This window comes from Panthera pardus, unplaced genomic scaffold (assembly GCF_024362965.1).
Source record: "Panthera pardus isolate Hobbes unplaced genomic scaffold, ASM2436296v1 HiC_scaffold_24, whole genome shotgun sequence".
Classification (NCBI taxonomy): Eukaryota; Metazoa; Chordata; class Mammalia; order Carnivora; family Felidae; genus Panthera; species Panthera pardus.
Window position 1 is genome coordinate 108,772,004 of NW_026526810.1, and position 23,372 is coordinate 108,795,375.

Below are 23,372 nucleotides of genomic sequence, written 5' to 3' on the forward strand. Positions count from 1 at the left end.
ATGTCTGACGTAAAGAATCAGAAAAGAGAGAAGCAAGAACATGAACGTGAGTGCTTGTGGGGAGAAGTGAGGGTGGCAGTGGTGCAGACTTCAGCCTCTCCCTTCCTTGAAAAGTTTGGTCGGTGGAGGGATTTTGAAGACTTGGCTTCTGGGAACAGATCACAGCGTGGAACTGGAGATGAAACCGGGGAGGAGTTTGAATCCCCAGTTCTTCACCATCCCGCTTTTGTCAAAGGACTCAGGACGCTTTGTGGCGGGGGCTTTATTTTACATCGTAGGTTTTATTCTAATCTTTGTCAGTATTTAAGCATATTTTACATATAAAAGGAAGTTGTAAATATGTTCACCAGTATTTGAGTCTCTTTCATCGAAACCATGTGTGTGAAATTAAGGCAAAGGCGGGGGAGTCTTCCATTTAGGGAAGTCCAGTATGGCCTATTTTGGGGTTTTTGCTGCACCTGAGAGGATGACTTTATTGTATCTTTTTGGAAATGGTTTTTAACCACGAGCATACAGAGATGAAGGCCGCAGGCTTGAGGAAAGCTGTCTGCACAAAACATGCCAAGGCCACCAGTGAGTGGATGATAATAAAGAAAACGTGAGAGAGATGTGGACATGTGGCCTTTCCACGTGGCATCAGTGTTTTCAGAGCTGGGGATGTTTCCTGAGCCATTGTTTGTCTCAGCACACGGGCTGGCTCTGTATTCTGCCATGATGGTTTCCTTAATAAAAATGCGCTGACCCACCACTGCTCTGGATGAGTGTTCAGTAGGTTAAATAATGAATGGCTGCTGCAGAACTAACAGACTTTGATTTTTTTTCCCCCTCAGAGAGTAATTTTTTTTTTTTTTAAGTCTATAACTTGATTTAGTAACTGGCCTTTTTCTGCTACTGACTGATGTTTTCTTTCCCCCTAGTCAACTGGAAAACAGATTGTTTGAGAAATTGACTAGGTAACATTTGACGGGTATTTGTCTTTGTGTAGGGACCTCTGGATGTGTCTCAGCCTGAAAGCTTTTGTGGTTACAAGAAGTAAGGTACAAGTAAGACATTCTACTTCTGTTGCCATTGGTCTCCCCTCTGAATTTATTAGTGGAAAAGTTAATTAAGTAAACAACTATTTAACACCTGTTGTATAGAGTTTTTTGCTTGATGTTGACTAGGATAGAAATACCAAAAAACAAATGCCTCTTATACTCAAGTTGTTTTCCTGGAGAGACAGGTAAGACCTAATTAATTAAAAATTGCCATAATGAATGGCTAAATGTAATAAAACCTTTTGTAGAAATACAAGTAAAATGCATTGTGGTGTCCGTAGAGGGAGAATTAAATCCATGGAGGTGGCATCATTGGAGCGGGGCGTTGAAAGATCCATCCACCGCCCCCCCATCCACCCCCCCCACCCCCCCACCCACTAAAAGAGTAACATTTGTTTCTTCAGGTAACCAAAGTAATTCATATTTATTGTATAAATCTAGATGCTCCTAAGAGACACACAGATCAAAGTAAAAATCACCCAGTTCACACAATCCCCACCACTCAGAGGTAACTATCCTTCTAAGCATTTTTACTTTTTATTTATAAAAATTTTAAAGCATACAGAAAAGTAGAGAGAATAGCATAATGAGCCCTAATATACCTAAATCATCTAGCTTTAACAATTATAGACATTTTGCCATTCTTGTTAACATCTATCTTCTTCCTGCTTTTGGGTTTTGTTCTGTTGTTTTGCTTTGTGTTTTGAGTTTTAAAGCACAACTTAGATATTATACCATTTTACCTATAAGTGCTTGAGTAAATATTTTTAACAGATAATCACTTTTAAAAAGTCATAATGTTGTTATTCTTAACAAAATTAACAGTTATTCTAATTTAATACTAGCTAGTTCTGTAATTTCCAGTTCATGTTCATTTTCTTCCATTGTCTCAAAAGTGCAGTGTTATAGTTTTGTTGGACTCAAGATCCAAGCAGGATAGCACATTGCATTTGTCTCTTGTAGGTCTTTCTTAATGTGTAACATTTTCCCTTCCTGCTTTTTTGTCATGTAATTTATTACAGAAGAAACTAAGTCATTTGTTTTTTTTAGAACTGCTAAGATCTTAATAGTTTTCTTTCATTTTTGTTCTTCTGTGTGACCATGTATACATTTTAAAAGCAAAATTGGAGGGGCGCCTGGGTGGCTCAGCAGATTAAGCATCCGAAATCGGACGCTTAGGTCATGATCTTGATGTTTGTGAGTTCGAGCCCCACGTCAGGCTCTGCACTGATAGATGGGATCCTGGAGCCTGCTTGGGATTCTCTGTCTTCCTGTCTCTCTGTCCCTCCCCCACTCATGCTCTCTCTCTCTCTTTCTCTCTCTCTCTCTCTTTCTCTCTCAAAAATAAACATTAAAAAAATTTTAAAAAAAGCAAAATTGGAATCCTGTGCATGCTGTTTTATAAACTATTTTTATACTTAGTCTATAAGGAGGACGTTTTCCTATTAATTTACTGTTCTACAACTTATCTTCTGTTAAATCATGGCATTGTAGTAACTAAAAATGAGAAAGATATGTTTGATTATATTTAAAGTAAATCTTACATTAATTACAGGTATTGCAGCAACAAATTTCTTATTGCTTTTCTCCCTACCTCCTTTCCTTCCTTCTTCCCTTCTTCTCTTTTCCATTCCAGCAGCTAGCTGTTATGGGTAGATGTAACATCAGCAATGCAGTTCTTGGAATTGAGAGTGTATTTTATTTTCCGTGAGTCAGGAAAAGCCAGGCTGATGGTGCGCTGACAGGGTTAAAAATGGAGGAGTTAAATGGTGCCCATCCAAGCCCTGATTTTTCTGAAGAGTCCCGCTACAAGAAAGGGACCCTTATTTTTATTTTTATTTTTTTAACGTTTATTTATTTTTGAGACAGAGAGAGACAGAACATGAACGGGGAGGGTCAGAGAGAGGGAGACACAGAATCTGAAACAGGCTCCAGGCTCTGAGCTGTCAGCACAGAGCCCGACGTGGGGCTCGAACTCATGGACTGCGAGATCATGACCTGAGCTGAAGTCGGCCGCTTAACCAACTGAGCCACCCAGGCGCCCCAAGAAAGGGACCCTTATTGTTGTTACCAGAAGATGATCTTTATTAAAAAGTTAAGTTTGGGGAAAAAAAAAAAAAAAGAAAAGGGCCACCAAGGTGGCTCAGTCAGTCAAGCATCTGACTCTTGATTTCAGCTCTCTCTTTTTCTAAAAAAAAAAAAAAGTTAAATTTACATCCTCACAAACATAGGCCCCACTGGTGGGAAAGGACTCCAAGTGGTAAAGGGAGCATGCCGGGGGCCCCTGGGTGGCTCCGTCGCTTAAGCATCTGACTCTTGACTTCAGGTCAGGTCACGATCTTGCGGTTTGTGAGATTGATCCCTGTGTGGGGCTCTGTGCTGACATCATGGAACTCCTTGGGATTCTCTCTCTCCCTGTCTCTCTGCCCCTCCCCTGCTCTTGTGCGTATGCTCTCTCTCTCTCTCTCAAACAAATCAACTTAAGAAAAACTATAAAAGGGAGCATGCCTATTTTGGTTGAGATGTTACTGTCTTAACTTTTTTTTTTTAAACATTTCTATGTTAGGCCCTCTTTAGTGACTGTCAAGTTTTTAGCCTGGGAAAAGAATGTGTATGCAGGCTCACGCCCGTCATAATGAATTCTGCCAGCTGCAGCTCTGTGTGGCCGTGTAATAAGTCGGCAGGATCTTCTGCTCTCTGTCAGACAAAACCCCAGCTTCATTTGTGATGTTCTGGTTATTCCTGGTAGTTTATCTTTTTACACTTGATTAGATTTTGATTTAGCCGTGGTAATGGAAATATTATCTGTATTTCACCTTCTTTTTTTTTTTTAAGATCTCATTTTTAAGTAATCTCTACACCCAGTATGGGGCTTGAACTCACAACTCTGTCCCCCAGGACAGGGTAGAAGCTAAATCTGAAGGACTGACTTGTAGTTTACAAATAGGTAGACCTTATTAACTTCCAGTATTTGACTTTGAAGTTGTTTTTTTTTTTTTTAAAGACTAGTTTTATTTATGGGCTATATTTTTGCTACCAGATGTGAATTTATTTATACATAGAGAATTCTGCAATTAAATAATTAGCAAGTACATTATTATAATGACCAGTGAGCTCTTGTGTAAAAATAACACCCAGTTTTAGAATCTGTGCTCTGGAGGCAAAGCTGGGTGTGGGGTTGAAGAGCCACTGAGGTGTGGAAGGGCCTCTTCGGTGAACTGCTCATCTCTGTTCTCATGGCTGAGGAATGTGCTGTGTATTCTGCGTAACCCCTGCCACATCATGGACACCACACGCCGAGGGAATACACAACTAAACGAGGGCTTCCGCTCACTGGGGCAGGGATAGGCACACACCGCCTTGTCGTTTGGTTTCCCTTAAAGAATATTCTTCACAGTAAAGAGCGGTGTATGCCTTTTTCCTTTCCTCCCAGTGGTTGTCTGGCATGTCACGGGAGACAGGCACAGTTTTTCATTGCTTACTTAGTCTCTTACGAAAAGAGTGGAATTGTTGTTTGATCAGTTGATTATGCGCTGGAGCTCTGGTTTTTGAAGCTGTCAGGTCTTAAAATGCAACTTCTTTCTCCACAATAGTTACCATGCAGCATTCCTTTTAATTTCCGAAACCCTTTAACCGAGGCCTCACGGGGATCCTGAGCCTTGCGCTCTTCCCGTCTGTCCAATGGGTCTGTTAAGCCACATGCCTCGCAGGGCTGCGGGAGCGCCAGGTGCCCGTGCTGTGTGCCTTGTGGCTGCACGGGCCAGAGAAGCCTTGTGGCCCCACCTTCTCCCGTACCAGGTGAGGAGACGAGGCTCGTGGAGTAGCATATAGTTTCCCTCCCTCCCGTTTGTCCTAATGACTAAGATAACCTTTGCCACACCTTAGGTCAATGTGTGGCTCTGCTCCTGAGGCAACCAGAGAGGTAGCTTTTACGCACGTCTCTTTATTTGCCTGGAATTTCCCTTTCTCCTTGCCACCTGTCAGCCACCTCCTCCTCCTTTGAGACACGTTCGAGTTCATTTCCTCAGGAAGGCATTCCTGGCCAATCCTACAGATGGATATGATTTCATATCCTCATCCACCGAAGTACTTCTTTCCCTGTGGAAATTTGAACTTATTTGTATGTTTCTTGGAAAACTCTTCTCTGTCTCTGTGTTATTTATAAAAAAACTTTATACCATAAAAATGCTGGTTATTTAGGGAAAAAGAACTTCAGAAGAAAAACATATTTATTAGTGGCACAATGTTATTCCTGTGTATTGAAAGGGAAAATTTCAACTGACAGAGATGAACTCTCAGCATTAGCTCCTGAGTCACCTTTCAAGCCAGTGGGTCGAGATTGAGGATTATGTTAAATAAATTAGAACAAAACTTTCCACTGATAATTCACGTGTCTTTGCATATGGATGAATACGCCCACAACTTTCTTCAGTGTTCTTTTTTCCATGCTACGAAAGTGGTAAACAAAATAAAAATATCAAGTAGCAGTATATGTTTTTAAAGATAATTCACAGAAGTTATATATAGACTGACTGGTACATAGAAGATCTATGAAAGCCGAGTTCGAGGCTTATATGAGCCTCAACATCAATGAATGCACAGTTGAACTAAGGTTTCACTGTACAGCCTTCACATTTTAATTGAATTTCAACACAGAGGTTAATAAATCCTTTTCCCGTTCACTTGAGAACATTTACGTGCACCTTCAGTTTGTAGGCAGATACCACTTTGTTTTTTTGTGTGTGTTGGGCCGCTCTGGATATAGGAAGGAAGTATTACAGATAGCTCCTTCCCCCAGGACATACAGACAAATGCATGTGTGTTTGCATGAAAGGACTCCAAGGTCTTTGTTTATATTTGGGGTGTGAAGGAAGAGACACGTAATAGAATTTTAGACCTTGGAGGAGCCGTAGCTGCCATCTGTCTGATTTCTAAATTTATTTATAAATAGAAATAAGTGTTCATAGGGATCAAAAGTTCTGCCCGAGTTCTGTTACTTTATGGTGTGGGTCCCAGGCTCAGAGTTGAGTTTGTGGAGATGTGATGGGACAGCGGTGACTGGTGCTTTGGGGAGAAACTCCATAGTATTTCTTTGCCTGTTCAGGGACCTCAGTATTTCCTACATTATTTAATCTTTTGTGTTTTGAATACTTAGAAAATTAGGTATTGATGGGGTTTGAGGCTAGAATTTTTTTCTTTGGACATTTTTAAGCATGCTACCCACAAAATTTTTCCCCGAGAAGACATCATAGAAAACTAAACCTTTGTCTAAATTGGAGTTTTATCATTTTCTTATATTGCAAAATAAGTCATTTTTCCTTGAAAAGCATTTTAAAAGCCTTTGTGTAAGACACTTTGGAAAATGCAAGGCAGTGTCACACTTTTCACCTTGGGGAGTATCGGCCTCAATTATGCCTGACTTTTACTGGAAAGACTGTGTCTTCTTTGTCTGTATAGTCCCTACAGCTCCCAGCACAGAGCTCTGTTTGCCTCCCTGTGTTTTCATGCCCAGATCCTCCTCAGTGAGAATCACTTCACCTTTCTCTGCCTCCTCCTTTTCTCTTCCGTGTCATTATGAGCTAAGGACCGAGGGAAACTCCTAGCCTTCCAGGGGTTTGGATATTTGAAATACAAAATTTCTTACTAATCAAAAATTGAATCACTGGACCAGAACATGCTAATATTGACTCTCATTTGTTGAACCCTTACCATGTGGCACATACTCTCTAGATTCTTTGAGTACAGAGATGAGTTGACATGGCCCCTACCTTAAAGGGCCAATCATCTAGCAGGTAATAAAGATGGGTATTTAGGTGCAATAATTCAAGCGGTAGAAGTGTTGAAGCCATGTTTCTACCCTTGATGTTTCTTATTAGCAGTATCAGTGCCATGTATGATGTAGGTTTAATCGCAAAATAATCAGGGACTTTAAAAAAAATTTATTTCATTTGATCTATTTTAAAGAATTTTTTTTAATGTTTATTTATTTTTGAGAGAGAGACAGACAAAGTGCAAACCAGGGAGGGGCAGAGAGAGGGAGACACAGAATCCAAAGCAGGCTCCAGGCTCTGAGCTGTCAGCACAGAGCCCAATGCGGGGCTTGAACTCCTAAGTCATGAGATCATGACCTGAGCTGAAGTCGGCCACTTAACAACTGAGCCACCCAGGCACCTCTCATTTTATTTATTTTAGAGAGAGGGTGAGTGTGCAAGCTGGGGAGAGAGGGGCAGAGGAGAGACAGAGAGAGAGAGAGAGAGAGAGAGAGAGAGAGAGAAAATCCCAAGCAGGTTCCATACTGAGTATGGAGCCCGATGCAGGGCTTGAGCCCATAACCTTGGGATCATGACCTGAGCTGAAATCAAGGGTCAGATGCTCAACTGACTAAACCACCCAGGTGCCCCAATAATCAGGTTTTTAAAAAATTAAACGTTATGTTTTAAATAGCTAATACATGTCCACAGAGTAAAATCCAAAAGGTTATACAGTGAAACTAAATGGTATAAATTTTATTCAGATTTCACCAGTTTTTCTACTAATGCCCTTTTTCTTTTCCAGGATCTAATCTAGAAATGTCATGTTGCATTCAGTATGTATGCTTTTTAAAATTTATTTTTTATATAGATTGTAGCATACTGTACTATGCTTTCTTTCTGTTCTGTTCCAGTTTATGGTTGTACTTTATTATCCAGTCTCATAATGATGGACTTTCTTTCTGATCTTTTGATATTAATAGTGCCTCTGTGGCAGTCCTTGAACTTGAAAGTATACAGGTTTATATAGAGGAATTTCCAGGTTAAAGAATATGTGTCTTCATGTCTGTCATAAGTATTGCCAGACTGCTCTCCACGGGCATTGTACAAGTCTACACTCCCATCAGCCATGTGTGCCCTTCTCCTTCCTCTTGCCAGGAGTGTGTGATTAGACCTTTTAATCCTTGCCAGTTTCATAGCTGAAAAGGGAATCTTTTTGTCGTTTTCCTTTGCATTTCTCTTGTTATAGATGAGGCTGTATATACTGTCCTGTGTTTAAGAGCAGTTTTTCTTTCTGTGAATTGCCTTCTGTGATCCTTTATCCATTTCTCTAATGAGATAAGTTCTTTATATAAAAAAAGAAGCTATTCCACTTTGTGGTAGGAGCTCTTGATTTTTTCCACTGGGTGTGTGTTTTGTCATTTATGCTAACTTGCAGTCTATGAATTTATTATGTTTGGATAATCATATTTATTTATGTTTTACTTTATGAGATTTAGATTTCATGTTCTTCCTAGGAAGGTTGTCTTATGCTCTCCAAGAGTATAAAAAATGTTTCCTGCTTTCTTTTAATCTTTTTGTTTCTTTTTTTAACGTCGGATTCTTTGATCAATTTGAGATTTTTTTTTGGTGAGTTGGTATCCCATTCTCTTTTCCATGTGGCTGTATAGTGTGCCAAAACCATTATAGAGGGATTTGTTTTTTCTGCGCTGATTTTAAATGTCACATTTTATCTTACAAAGCTCTCCAAAGTATTTTTAGAATTTTCATTTTATCTTTTGATTTGATGGTCTATTCATGGACCAGTTTCACACTTTTGAGATTATTATGTATTTATAACATGTTTAACTAGGCAAGTATTAAGCCTTGTCTCTTTTATTGCTCTTTTTTTTCATAATTACTCTCATTATTTTTGCTCCCTTATTTTTCCATATGAACTTTAAACATAGATTCTGAACTCCCAAAAGAATATCCTGTTAATTTTACTGGGATTGCAATAAATTTCTGTATTGATTTTGATATTTTTCAATATCAAATGTTTTTTTGAAAAGATTTTTTTTCTTTTCTTTTTTCCTTTTAAGTTTACTTAATTAGTTTGAGAGAGAGAGAGAGAGAGAGAGAGAGAGAGAGAGAAATCCCAAGCAGGCTCTGCACCGTCAGTGTGTAGCAGCCTGACATGGGGCTCGATTCCACGAACCATGAGATCATGACCTGCCACCCAGGCGCCCTGAAAGATTTACTTTTAAAGAGATTTGTCACTGATAATATGAAGAACAGTTTTTCTTTTTTTAAAAAAAAATTTTTTTTTTACATTTATTTATTTCTGAGAGACAGAGAGAGCATGAGCAGGGGAGGGGCAGAGAGAGAGAGGGAGACACAGAATCCGAAGCAGGCTCCAGGCTCTGAGCTGCCAGCACAGAGCCTGATGCGGGGCTCGAACCCACGAACCATGAGATCATGACCTGAGCCGAAGTTGGACACTTAATCGACTGAGTCACTCAGGTGCCCCAAAAACAGTTGTTCTTAATCTTACCTTCTATCCCAGTAAAGTTTACAGTTTCCATATTTTACCTTCCATTTCCCCTCTGCTTTTGGTGATGCGGAGTCATGTTTGGAGGTCTTTGTTTTATTACTTGAGAGTCTGTTACTAGCACAGTGCCGTGCATCCAGTAGGTAAGTGTTTAAAGGAGCCCTCCATACTGCTGTGGGATCCTGACTAGAAAGTGGTTTGGGAGAATCTGTTAAGATGTATCATGGACGCATGTATAGCTTGTATGTTACAACCCTGCAGACGTGTTACTCGGTATCTACTAATGACATGTGCATCCTCTGAGTGGGGCATGGACTCCAAGGGCAATGGTAGCCTCCTGTCACCCTCATGATCTCCTTTCCTTTCTGCCATTAAATTCTGTTGAAGATGTGAAATCCTGCAGATGGGCTCATAGCCCAGGCTGAGCACTTTTAATTTGATTCTCTCCTTTACTTTTTTAGTCAAAAAAATCTCAACATAGTAATCTTTTAGATAAACATGTTAGAATCAGCTAAATATATTTTTACCTCTCAAAATGTCTTCCCCCCATTTTGATCCTTCCCCCTTTCCCTGTTGAAAATCACCAGGTATGATTTTCATATCCTATAAGCCCATCACTGTCATGAGCCATGGTTCCTGATTGCGGTGCCCTTGGTGAGTGTGTTGGGGACAGAAATACTGTCAGTCCCCTTTGTGTGGCCTTCCTCCTCCTGTTCCCACTCCTGCTTGCTCATCACAAGAACCAAATCCCGTTCTTCACAAAGATGAGGTGTCTCCACCTACTTCAGCACCCTTTTCTCAGCTCTTCATTCCGTTTTGGAGTGCAGCCTCTTCATTCCCGTCCTGGATCTCAAATCTATACCCCTTTAGCTTTGAAATCTTTATTTCTGCACCAGAGGATTCCTTCATTCAGCAAACATTTATGCACAGTATGGTGGGGGGAACATGATTGCTTCAGTACCCAGTAGACCTGAACCAAGATTGCATCAGAAAACAGGAGATGGTTTTGTGCGGAGCCCTAGGAAAACAGTCCCTTCATTGTCTCAGCACCAGCTTGAAGGGGCAAAGGAGAGAACCGTGTGGTAACCTGGGAATTAAGGGCAGCGGGGAGGTAGAGTGGGAATGTTGAAGGCACACTGGAAGGGTGCCTGAGGTTTGGGTCACACTCCCATGTGCTTCTTTCTGCAGCATGCCCGCCTCCCTTTGGGGCCAGTTGGAAAGCCGTGGGCTGGTTACTATGGGAATTGATGGGTGCTGCTGGCAGCGAGAGAAGCAGAGTTCTTGGAATTGGTCCCAAAATCCTAGGAGAGCAGGGTTTTCCTCCCTCTGGCTTCCCTGCTTACTGTTCTTGGATGAACGAGGTTGATTTTAGCTTGGGGAGAGCATTTCCAACAGCTCCCCTCTGGTGCTCTAAGGAGAGCTGGGGGCTCCTCGGCAGGCGGACTTCACAGAGGGCAGGGCAACACAAGGGATCACTAGGTTGCCCCCCATGAACTTGTTTTCGAGGTTGGCTTCTCACGCTTCAGTGAGCTCGGAATGCAATTCAAGCTTCTGTTTCTTTTTACACTGTCAGGGAATGTGCCATGGGCAAGGAGAGGGGAAGTCAGTATTTAATTCCAGAACCACAACCTTCCCCTTCTTCCCTGCCATTACCCCTCACCAAAAAGGTGGGGGGCGTTGGGTACGTGTGTTCCAGGGTTGCCGATTCTGAAGTGTCAGAGGAAGAAAGCAGATGTTTTAATGAAGTGATACCCGTATTGGAAAACAGCGGGTTCAAAATACATAAGTCCTCTTTCATTAATTTGATTAATCGTTAATTTTTAAAAGCTCTACCATTGTGTGTGCTCGTTTATTTTTGTAACTGCTCATGAATATGGAATGTAAAGCATTGATTTTTTTTCCTTAAGAAAACTATTTGGCTTGAGGAGGGAAGAATATTAAATTAAAGTATCATGAACATTATAAAGTTTAAAAGGACAGAAAGAGCTGCTACCCCCCCACCCAACATTTTTGTTTCAGTTAAGTGTTTTCTCTTGTTTCTGATTCTTTTACCACTAATGAAAACCTTTTACAGGGGAAAGCTTTTCTTTTGATTTTGGGAGATTCTGCTGAATTCCTCCTGTAGTTGTAAGAGGACTGGCTGTCTAGTTCTATTCAGACCCTGACTTTGGGGTCTCAGAGGTGATGAGTCACTTGGCAGAGCAATCATGCGATGTTGAATTGGCTTGTGATTTGGATGATTTTTCTCTCGAAGCTTTAATGCTCCTTTTTAATCCATTTCATTTCCCTTTTCTGTTGGGGGGGAGGGAGGGGCTGGGAAGGAAGGCCAGTCACACACAGGCCTTGCTTGCCCTCCTTGACCTTCAGATTGGGGAGGTAAGGTGGTTAAGAAAAAAAAAAGTACAGGGAAGGGTGTGGTATATTTTGCTAGAGATGAATTGCTTCACAGTGGCAAAGTCAAGTGTCCTTCTTGGGGAAGCAGCAGAAGCCTTCCTGGAGGAGGCAGCCCAGCTCTAGTATTTCAGTGAGTCAAGGGCATTATTATCTGAACTGGACCTGAAAGAATAAGTAGCCTCTCAACAGGTGTTTTCCTTTGTTTTTCAGCCTGAGAATCACTCAGGGTCCTGATTTTATTGGTGTGCTTCGATTTATACCTGTGAAACACTTTAGACCTAGTGTATGTATTCATCAGAGTGCTTGCAGAATGCCAGACAGTCTACACTTGGGTTATAAATGTGCCACCAGATGGAGGGGGCAAGTAATACCGTGACCGAGGGGAGCATAGGGTACGGCGGGAGCCTAGAGAGAGGAGGGCCGCTAACCCTGAGGATGGGGGGTGGGGGCGCCGGGGCCCAGGCATGGGAGTCAGCTCTGCAGTGGCTCCCTGACACCTGTCATTCCGCCATGAAATAAATGGAGCTCCTCCGAGTTGAGAAATGGGAACACTTTCTCCCATTGAGGAAGCTGAGGCTCATGGCGTGTCAGTTCCTTGTCTGAAGTCAGTCCATTTGCAGTTGTGTTAGCACTGAGATTCGAACGCGTGGCCACAGACGTTGCCCAGAAACCCCTAAACCTTGCAGAGTAGTTCCTGAAACCCCTGTGTTGTCCACATTGAGGCTAGTGAGGCAAGTCCGCTGCCCAAGGCCTAACCTTGTACGTGGCAGAGTTGAGATTTCAGTGGTGTTTTTTCCAAAATGCATACCTTTCCACAGAGAGAGCCCACCGGAAGTTCAGTAGAAGGGGCACTAACACAAGCTTGAGGAAGAGGTGGCCCTTCAATTGGGCACAACAGGGTGGATGTAATTCGGGATTAGAGAGGCACTTTATCAGTGGCCACTCATTACATATGGGACACAGGAGAGAAGGCATGGGAAAAGGTAAAGAGAGGAGTGTGTTCAGGTAAGAGAGAATAGTTCACTTTTCCTGGAGTGATGGCTGTGTAGAGCGGTGTGGGGGAAAAGAGTTGAAAAATCAGGTTGAAACCCACTCATCTAGGACTTGGAGCACCTAAAGAATTTGGACCCTTCTTATGTCGTTATTGAGAAACCACTGATGGTTTAGGAAAGATCACGAAACCTAGTTGTTTGTTTTATGAACTATAATTCTGATCATATAAATTCTCAGAATCTTGTCGACCTGATGAATTCATGGCTGTGAGGTGACTGGAAACGTGGTATTGTTATAAATCTGTTTGAATGGTGGTATTTCTGGGGCTTATTTCATGTACACAGTCACTAAGTCTGCCATAGATGGAGGTTATTTACGGGTCTGTTTCAGGTCCAAAGTCTTGCACAGGGAGTTTTTCCCATGGGATTTAGGCTGGTAAGCATTTAGACAGGAGAGCCCTATGTGGCCTTTCCTGGGCTGGCTTCCCTAGTCCCAGAAAAGGACCAGCTCCAGCTCCAGCCAGGCCTCCAGTGGCCACTGTCCTTGTATTATTGGCCAGAAGTTCCCAAAGGGCTCTGGTTGGGCTTTTAGCCATCTAGATTATTTATAAAAATATATCCATCATACTGCTATTTGGAGAGGATTATAATTTTATACTTCTTAATAAAAATTGTCTCATTTATGGGTATCGTTGTAAGAAGAAGATTTGTTCAGCCCTAGTTAGGATTGATGACGAAGCACATTTTCTCTTTGAGCCCAGAGGTGGTGGCACAGAAGGATACATGCAGTCTGTACAATTGCTGCAGTCAGGTGCTGTGTTTGTCTTGTTTCATCGTTGTCTGTCCATGGCTGGATATAGCGTGTGGGACACAGTAAGTCCTACATACATACTTGTGGAGTAAATGTTGGATGAATCTTGGATAGTTGTTCCTGTGGCGTAGCTATTGTAGTTGATGGAAAAAACTGGTTACGTTTTTATTCAGAGAGAGAGAGAGAGAAGGAGAGAGAGAGAATCTTAAGCAGGCTCTGCAGAGTCAGCACAGAGCCCGCTATGGGTCTCAAACTCATGAAACTGTGAGATCATGACCTGAGCCGAAATCAAGAATTGGATTCTTAGCCCGCTGAACCACCCAGATGCCTCTGGTTACATTTTTAATTCAGACTCCTTTCTCCTGGTTCTAGATGTTTTGTTAGAGAAAAAGATTTCAAAACACTTTTTGATACGTTGCTTCAAAATGTTAATAACACTTGAAACTTCTTTTAGGATAAAATAACCAAGTGGAATAGAAGTAACTAAAAATATAAAATCTTGTAGGCTAATTTAAAAAATACAGAATGTGTATTACTGGCATCCTCTCCCATTCTCTTTAGAAAGGGTCACTACTCTAAATTAATATATCTCCTTTCTAGCCAAGATTTCATTTTACTTGACTCAAAGCCCACAGTATAGATGCAAGAACAAGGTTTGCCAAAGCATGGAACAGTAATAAGATTTTTTTTGTTCCTGGCAACTTGGAATTAATTTCTGTAATTCTAGTAATTAATTATGGAAAAAAAATGTTATTTTGTTAACATTTAATGGAAAGTTGAAATAAATGTGTATAAATATTAAATGTGATTTGTTTTCTGATAGAGTGATAGCAGAATATGAGGAAAAGCTGATTATTTGAAGATTTGATCAAGCTAATAGAGCCTTTGTTTCTGTGACTGCTTACATTTTCTTCTAGATGGTATAGCATGATAATATGGCATGCTGCACACTGAGGTGATTGTTGGAGTATCCCTTGGAAACTTCTGGGCATCGTTCATCTGGGAGCCAGTTTATAGTAATGTGTGGGAGATAAATTTTGTGCTTATAGGTTGGTATTAAGTTTAAAAAGTCCTGAGATTTGGGGCACCTAGGTGGCTCAGTTGGTTAACTGAGTCCGACTCTTGATTTCAGCTCGGGTCGTGATCTCACACACAGTTCGTGAGTTTGGGCCCTGCATCAGGCTCTGTGCTGACAATGCGGAGCCTGCTTGGGATTCTTTCTCTCTCCCTCTCTCTGTCTCTCTCAAAGTAAATAAATAAAATCAAATATTAAAAAAAAAAAGTCCTGAGATTTGATTTTTATACTGTAAGAGATTTCACAGTGGTCATTCTGTCTCTGGAAAATGTTTAGACTTCCTTAATTCTGTTTTACATTTTGCAGCTCAATATCTAGTGGTAGGAGATAATTGATGCATTATATATAAGGCCTTAGTGGGTACTGCCTACTGTTTCTAATATTTTTTATAAGGAAATTATCTTTTAGGCTAATCAGTATATCAGTTTTGAAAACTGTTGAAATTTAATCACCGATAAAGAATTTTACCTTTCTATACTTATTGTAGTTCCTTGTATTCCTTCCAATGGGCTTCTGAAGGGGTAAAAATGACATTGGTTTTCAAACCACGTGCCACATGCCAAATTGAAGCAGAGCATGTTGTCGATATTTAATGTACTTGAGATGATTTAGGCAACAGGACCCTTGGGAAACCAACAAATATATTTGCAGGTGCCCTTCCTTGACACTTGCTGTTAAGACTCAATGATTTTTCGGGGCGCCTGGGTGGCACAGTCGGTTAAGCGTCCGACTTCAGCCAGGTCATGATCTCGCGGTCTGTGAGTTCGAGCCCCGCGTCAGGCTCTGGGCTGATGGCTCGGAGCCTGGAGCCTGTTTCCGATTCTGTGTCTCCCTCTCTCTCTGCCCCTCCCCCGTTCATGCTCTGTCTCTCTCTGTCCCAAAAATAAAAAACGTTGAAAAAAAAGACTCAATGATTTTTCTTTTTAAGTTTTTTTTTTTAATGTGTATTTATTTTTGACAGAGAGAGAAACAGAGCATGAGCAGGGGAGGGGCAGAGAGAGAGGGAGACACAGAATCCCAAGCAGGCTCCAGGCTCTGAGCTGTCAGCCCAGACCCCGATGCAGAGCTTGAACCCACAAACTGTGAGATCATGACCTGAGCCGAAGTCAGACGCTCAACCGACTGAGCCACTCAGGCACCCCGTAAGTTTGTTTGTTTTTAAGTAATCTCCACACCCAACTTGGGGCTCGAACTCACAATTCCGAGATCAAGAGTCTCGTGCTCTTCCACCTGAGCCGGCCAGGTGCCCCTCAGTGATTTTTCTTGATGGTTACAATCTTGTTATGTTAAGCAGGTTAAGTAGAATGATTTCCGTGTAGAATTTAGATTTTTAAGACCAAACTGAGCTTGAAATATTAGATGGCAGAAACATGCAGCTGTGATTAGAGTTGCTGCAACCTCTGTCTTAGAAAGGAAGGGGGTCAGCAGGGACAGCTTCCATGTAGTGGTGCAGTAATGACTCATCTTCTCCTCCTGGTGCAGAAAATAACTTGCATTAGGTGTGTCTTCTCCCAGCCTGTGAGCTCCAGGAGTCCACCTCTTGGCACTTGGCTTAGGTGGGAGGGAGAAGAAGAGCCCAGAGTTACAGTTTTTATCTGTTGGACCCACAAGAGATAAATAACATATGAAATCCAGACAGTCTTGGACATGTTTTTCTTTGGTTATCAGTTCTTGTGCAGGCAATCCTATTATAGTCATTAAAACAAAACAAAACAAGACATTTTTGAAGGGTAGAGGTCAGTGGTGTTACAGAGTTCTGTTTGTGTGTGTGTGTGTGTGATTGATACTCTGAGGTGGGGCTCTAGTTTCTGGCTATACTTAGCAGGTGCATTAGGGACACAGCCAGGTAATTCATGTTTCTGAAAGTAATACCCATAGCCTCCTGTCAGGTGCCCAGAGCCTTTACAAATAATTGGGAACGACAGCCCTTCCTAGCCCTCTGTGGACACAAAGAATGACTTCATTTACTTCCGTGGGACCGGTATAAAATTCTCAATCAAATTAGCATTTACTCTGAAAAAGTAGAAGTATGCCATTTAGTACTTTTCTTTGGGTTTATAGGAGAATGTTTTGAAATCAGAGCAACTTCGGAAGACATAAGCTTAAAAAATTCCCAGACTCTCCTGAGTTGTAGTTCTTAGAATAGGGAAAGAATATGCCCCAAGCCTCTCAGTGCCTGAGACTGTTTCCCATACACCGTTCCCGGGTTGACATTTCTTTTGCTCATCGTGGGAGATCAGGAGATGTGATTCTTTTTTTTTTTTTTTTTTTTTTTGTACTCGGCCCATGTACTGTGCCAGACTGTGAGAAACAAGGGTGACCTCTTTTTCTCTGGCTTCTGGAGAATGGTGTTGACATTAGGCATTGTTGAGCCAGGCCCAGGAGGTATGTGCCACCCACTCCTTGTTTGCAACTCTGGACTTTACCGCCATGTGCTGTTGAGTTACAGATTTTGTATTATGTGAGGGGATTGTGAATGATCCTCATAGCTTTGGGAGATTTTGAAGAAGGTGATGATGTGGTCCTTGCCACCGAGGCCTGGACTAGGCAGCTGCCTATACTTGTTTTGTGCCTGTAAGAGCCAGTTCCTAAACATGGAGGGACCTCTACCCCAGGGCCTATTGGTGCCCAGGGTTAGAAGGCTGAGTGAAAGCTAGCAGATGCCAAATTTAAGTATAAACAATTAAGTACTAAAGTATAAAAACTTTAAAATGGGCTCATATTCTATTTGGGCAGAGAAAACTTGTTCATGTGAAATAATTGTAATTAGTGGAAAGGAACATACAATCTGATTGCTGCATTGACAGTTTTTATGTATCCCAAGGTAGAAAGAAAATCAGTGTATCAAGCTGAAAATACAAGTAGGAGCTTTTGATTTCTGGTATCTGAATGCAGAGGGTTGGGGCAGGGAATAAGTTAGAGAAACTCTGTTGTTCAAGAAGTGTGACCTCCTCCATGTTCCGTGATCCTAGAGGATAGATACTCAGTTGTCTGGTGCTTCGATGAGAGTCTAGGATTAGAATCCAGGTACAGTTTTACCCCCTTTGGAGAAAGTATTTGTTGATTGATCACTGTCTACCCCACGTATTAAGGAAGATAAGCAGTTCTCCCCCATCTCTGGTTTTCTGGAGAGAAGTTATCAGCCAGAAGCTGAAGCTGAATCCTGTTTATCTACACAGATTACTGTTTCTTTCTTGGAAAATTTGTTTGAAAACCAAATTAGATTTTAGCTTGGCTGAATCTGTCCATCTGTCTGAAGTCTGCTGTGAATGGTAGGCACTGGACATTCTCTCTCTGATTGGTTGTGCTGCTGGTTAGCTAACTAAATACATATGTGCTGTATGGAGATATGCATTTGATACTAATATTAGCATAATTACTTCTTAATTAAATGTAAAACACTGGTAAGTGTACAAGTCTCTGACATTTGTTGATTTTAACAGCTGGACGACAGATATACTTCTTACCTGAATTTCTCTTGCAAAATACATTTTCTGTCCCAGTTAATTGTAGTTGTTGTGCCAAACAAAATAAATAAATAGATATTAGGTAGCTTGCCGGGGTTTCTAATTAAAATTAAATAGTTTGCCTTTTTGTTTATTTTAAAGACTTCCTTTTTGCTGACTAGGTAAGTAATAGGTGCTAATTTTGGAGGATTTGGAAAATAGAATGGGACAAAAAAAAATCCTCATTTATGTTCTTATTATTAATATTTTTAAATTGAAATTATTAAAATATTCAAACCATAATTGAGAGTGCATTTGCCAGTTGATGAGCTGAGTAGACCCCACAGAGAGAGAGGGCACGTATTCGGAAAATTTCACAGGACTGGAGCTGTCTGTTCGGTGTCTGTGGTCTTCCAGAACGGAGCACAAGATTAAAATAGTGCCATAAGCTTGTATGTGTGTTTGAAGTTGTACGAGCCAGAATTGGAAACTTCATCTTCTATTCACTTTTACAATTAGTATTGTGGTGAAAGGAAACTTTGTAAGACATAATAAAATAAAGAATAAAGCTTGAAAATCACTTCATTCAGATGTTGATAGCTGAAATAAAATGCAGCTTAGATCTGTCTCTCCTGTGTGGCCTCGTGGTGCCCCAAGTGAGCCTGTGGTGCCTTTGGGCTGTTGGATTTCCCAGCACTTCGGGATTGCCTTTAAAATGATGGGGAACAGTGAGGTCAAATACTTCCCTCGAGGTTCTGATCCCCCTGCCGGTGCAAGACTCCCGGTATGATATCTGGCGTCACTAGCTAGTGGAGAGTTTACCATGGTTTTTCTTCTTACGTAGCTGTCCTGGGATTTTTTTAAAACCCTACTTTTGATTTTTTTTTTTTTTTCGGCTTTGTGTTCTCTGGCTAAAGATGCTTTCTTGTGGCCTTCAGCACAGCCCTGTGAGGAGGAGGAGGGGGCAGGTAGCCTCATCCCATTTTACACATGAGGAAGCTGAAGGAGCTTGTCCGAGGCCCTTTGACTGTATATGGCAGCTACCGTTCTTCTTTCTCTTAGGGGTCTTAACTTTTTTCTCTTGGTTGTCTTTCCAGTGATAATAACACCAACCACACCAATGATTATAATAATAATAAGAGCTGACCTTTATCACCTGCCACATGTCAGGCAGTGTTGTACATGCTTTTGCATGTACTCTTACTCCCATGGAGTAGGTGTTATCTTCGTTTTAGAAATGAAGAAACTAAGGCCCACAGAACTTGCCCAAGGTTTGTAACACTCACGTGATAGAGTAATTGTGAATCTGAAATGAAAATACGTACAATTACAAGCAGGTTCGAAGCTCTCATGAAACGATGGTAGTTATGATGACTATGGCATGTATCCAGTTATAATTTCCACTTCTGTGTCTTTGTCTTCATTAGCCATTGAGTTTATCGAGGGCAGTTGGATGTGTCTTGCTGGCTGCGGTAGCCCCCGGGCTTGGTCCGAACTTCGTGCCCTGTTACTACTATCGTTGAATGGTCCTTTGCATGTCTGGTGTGGCTGTCTTCTGGGGTTTAGGATTTGGTATCATTTTTGCTCTCCATCATCTGGTTAATCACCTGGTTCATCGAGTCATCATGCTGAGTCTGCATGGATTGGTGATTTATTGAACTCATAGGGGCTAATACTTTGACCACCCACCTCCTTATCCCCCACTGCAGGTCCCCCTGGGACTGGTTGTGTTCTGAGGCATTGACTCACTTGAAATGGCCTGTGTGCTAACTCTAGCCACTGGAATTCTGTTATTTGGAAGAGGCTCTGGACACTTAAAACAAGAATAACATGAATTTTTTAGTTGAGATAAAGAGAACTTACTGAAATTGGCTGAAAGAAGTAGAATTTGGGGAAGCTGAAAATGTTTTTGCATTAGGATGTTCTTGGTCCTTTGAACTGTAGCCAAGAGACTCTTCATAACAGCCTGCATTTAAAATCCAGTTGTAAAAAAAAAAAAAAAAAATGTGACAACACATTGTGGCTGTTTTGTCTTGTTTGAAGTTAGGCTGGGAGAACAAGGCCGTTACTCTCAGTGGGGTGCTTACTCTTTGAGCCAGCCTGTTCCAAAGTGGGAGAGTTGCTGCTGGAGTCAGGACTGAGCGACTTTCTTGGTGGTGGTTGAAACCAAAGGGACACCAAGAAGGCTGCAGCTGTTTTGATATTAGGGTTTCGATCTTTGGTTTGCTAAAGCTCTGTTTTTAATTGCCATTGATAAGCAAGACACTATCCCGAAGGAAGGAATATTTAGATTCTAGTTTTGGTTCCAATTCCGTAGCTCAGTGTGGATGATTTGATTGGCTGGGATAGAAAACTCCACATGGCTTTTGTTTTTCTCTCTGAACAAATGAAGTAACCTTCGTTCTCTTAGGAAAGGTAATTGAGATAATGGGTAAAATGCTACCTGGTGAGTAGCTTATTCCTGTGTTCCTAGGGAGTGGAATTCACCTCTGTGGGTCTCTAGGATATAATGAACGTTAGACCTAAGGCTACGCTTCCTGCAACAGGGAAGTCTCCAGCTCTTTTTTTTTGTTCAGATAGAGAGTACCTGGAAGTCATGATGATTTTGATAGCAAACCAGGAAATATCCATATATTTAATTCCATCACAGGAACCAAGAATGACTTTCCTAGCAGAAAATGCCCACATTTTCTGTGTACGGTGCAGAGTCAGCACCACTGGCTCAGGTTTGGAGGCGGGGTGGAGAACGTCTCATCTAAGCATGACTTTTTTGTGTTTGTGGAGGTGCCAGTTTCCTGCTGCTTTTCTTTCCTTACTTGTTCTGCTGCCATGTGCTTTGTTGAAAAACCCTGTGTCATATGCCAGAAGACTGATGAGAAGTCTATGGGAGAAAAATCTTAAAGACTGAGAAAGTTCTCTGTCACCAGTTTCATTTGTTTTGTGAGCAGGAAGAAGACGTCTGTTGTCTTATTTTCTATCAGGGGACTGTATTTTTCTCAGATCTTCTAGCTTAGTTTTTAATCTTAACAATGACATGTGTTCATTGTAAATAACACAAACAAATAAAAGGAAATTAAAAAAATAAAGTAAAAATTACCCAGATCCTAAACCCAACAGTATATTTTAACATTTTGTTAAATGCCCTTATATAATTTTTCTACACCTACAACATAAAAATACATGTATGCAACATACACCTACAACGTAAAAATACATGGATGCGATTTTTTATTTGGTTTTATATTGTTATGTTTCTGTTTTGAGACTTCATTGATTTTTGGTCAGTCCTATAACTGATGTCAATAGATTTATTTCTCAGGGTATCCATTTATAGCTAGAGAGTATTTTCCCAGGTTTCTGTACCCATTTATGTAAAATGCTCTAAAATCTTTGTAAGAAGAGGAGGCCATTAATTAAGCATAACTTCAGAGAAGTTATTTAGTCTGGGTTGCCAGGTTTTTCATATAGTTAAGTATAAATAAATGATGACTAAGATTTCTTTCTTTCTTTTTTTTTTTTTTTTTAACATTTATTTATTTTTGAGACAGAGAGCATGAACGGGGGAGGGTCAGAGAGAGAGGGAGACACAGAATCTGAAACAGGCTCCAGGCTCTGAGCTGTCAGCACAGAGCCCGACGCGGGGCTCGAACTCACGGACTGTGAGATCATGACCTGAGCCGAAGTCAGACCCTCAACCGACTGAGCCACCCAGGCGCCCCTAAGATTTCTTAAACAATACTGATGAAAATTTTTCTAGAGTTATTGTACACTTGTAGCATGTTTAAATGTATACTTTGGCCCCAGGAATTTCTAGGAATTTGTCTTAGTGAAATGGAGAGTATGTACAAACATGTCTGTACCATTCGTTCACTGCAGCATTGCTTAAGGCAAAAATTTGGAAATTATGTGCAGTAATTTATGGCTCTATTCAATACGGTATCCAGCAATGTGTCCATAAAAATGTACATCCTAAAATATTTGAGAGAAGGGAAAATAGTCATGCTATAATAAGAGAAATGCATGTTAGGAATTGTACACAATGCCAACTTTATGAAGAAAAAGCGCTCTATTCCTCCAAATATATTTATTTTTTTATACTTATATAAAATATATAGATACATGCACTCACAAATAGTTTGATGTTTTTCTTATAAATAAAAAAAATGAAGTGTAACATGCACACAGAAAAGCACACAGACTCTAAGCTTTCTACGTTGATAAACTTTTGTAAACTCAGCACATATGTGTAACCATTACCTAACTTAAAAATTAGAATGTTATCTAATTCTAAAAGCTTCCTCATCTATTCTCCCATTCCATCACCCTTCCTCACCCTCTTTCCCCAATACAAGGAAAGGTGACCACTGTTTTGACTTACATCACCATGGGCTAGCTGTGTCTGGTTATGAATTTTATAAAAATGGAGTAATACGGTATGTGCTCTTAGTCTGGTTTCCTTTGCTCAATATTATATTTGTGGGTATAACAGGTTTTCTCTCTCCCCATGTAGTATTCTGACATGTAACTCTACCGCAATTTATTTATTTATACTGAACATGTTTTGTGTGTGTGTGTGTGTGTGTGTGTGTGTGTGTGCAGTTTTTGCCATCACAGCTAATGCTGTTGTGGGCCCATTCTGTATGTGTTTCTTGGGCACCGAGGTGCACATTTCTGTTGGGCATCTATATCTAGGAATGGGTAACTGGGGTTGTGTTATGTGTTTGTTCAGTTTTTGTAGGTAACACAGAACATTGTAAAGTAGTTATACCAGGTCACCGTTGTTAATGGTGTTCGAGACTGCCAGTGGCTCCACATCTTCACCAACACTTAATTTTTAGTTTTTCCTTTTAGCCATTCTAGTGGCTGTGGGGTGGTGTCCATTGTTTGTTTGGATTGCATTTTCCTGAGGACTAGTGAGGAATTGCGCTTTGATCTGAATAAATTCCCTTCTGAGGAAATCTTATGTTATTAAATCTTGTGCTAATCAACTTCATGTTAGCAGTAACAGAAACGGTTACCTTCCTCTGGCACCGAGGGCGTGTTGTACGCCCAAGTTCTTCAAATCGCCAGACCCGAAGTCGATTCTTCTGGATCATTTAAGTGGGGCAGTCATTAATAGATACAACTTGTCATGCATCCAAATGGTGCTGCTTGATGATCCAAGCAGTTTATGTGATTTTCTGTTCTATATTGAGCAAATGTTTGACACTGTGAAATATTTCAAGTTACCTATTCGTTTTACATCATGACTGATTAAATGTTGGCCAAAGAATTCAATTTAAGAAATCCGAAAGGGAAAACTTTTGGGCTTTTGTGTGCTGATTTTCTTTAGACCTG

General features: G+C 40.9%; 1 protein-coding gene across 13 annotated transcripts in view; it reads left to right on the forward strand.

The window, feature by feature from the left end:
* Positions 1-23,372, forward strand: part of SIPA1L1 (signal induced proliferation associated 1 like 1) — a 362,796-nt gene that overhangs the window by 84,786 nt on the left and 254,638 nt on the right. The window contains exon 5 of one of the 13 annotated variants that reach the window (XM_053889553.1): positions 7,593-7,623. The exons of the other annotated variants lie outside the window; for them this stretch is intronic. The gene's annotated coding sequence lies outside the window, so the exon portion shown is untranslated. The remainder of the gene's footprint in view (positions 1-7,592; positions 7,624-23,372) is intronic. 13 annotated transcript variants of the gene reach the window in all.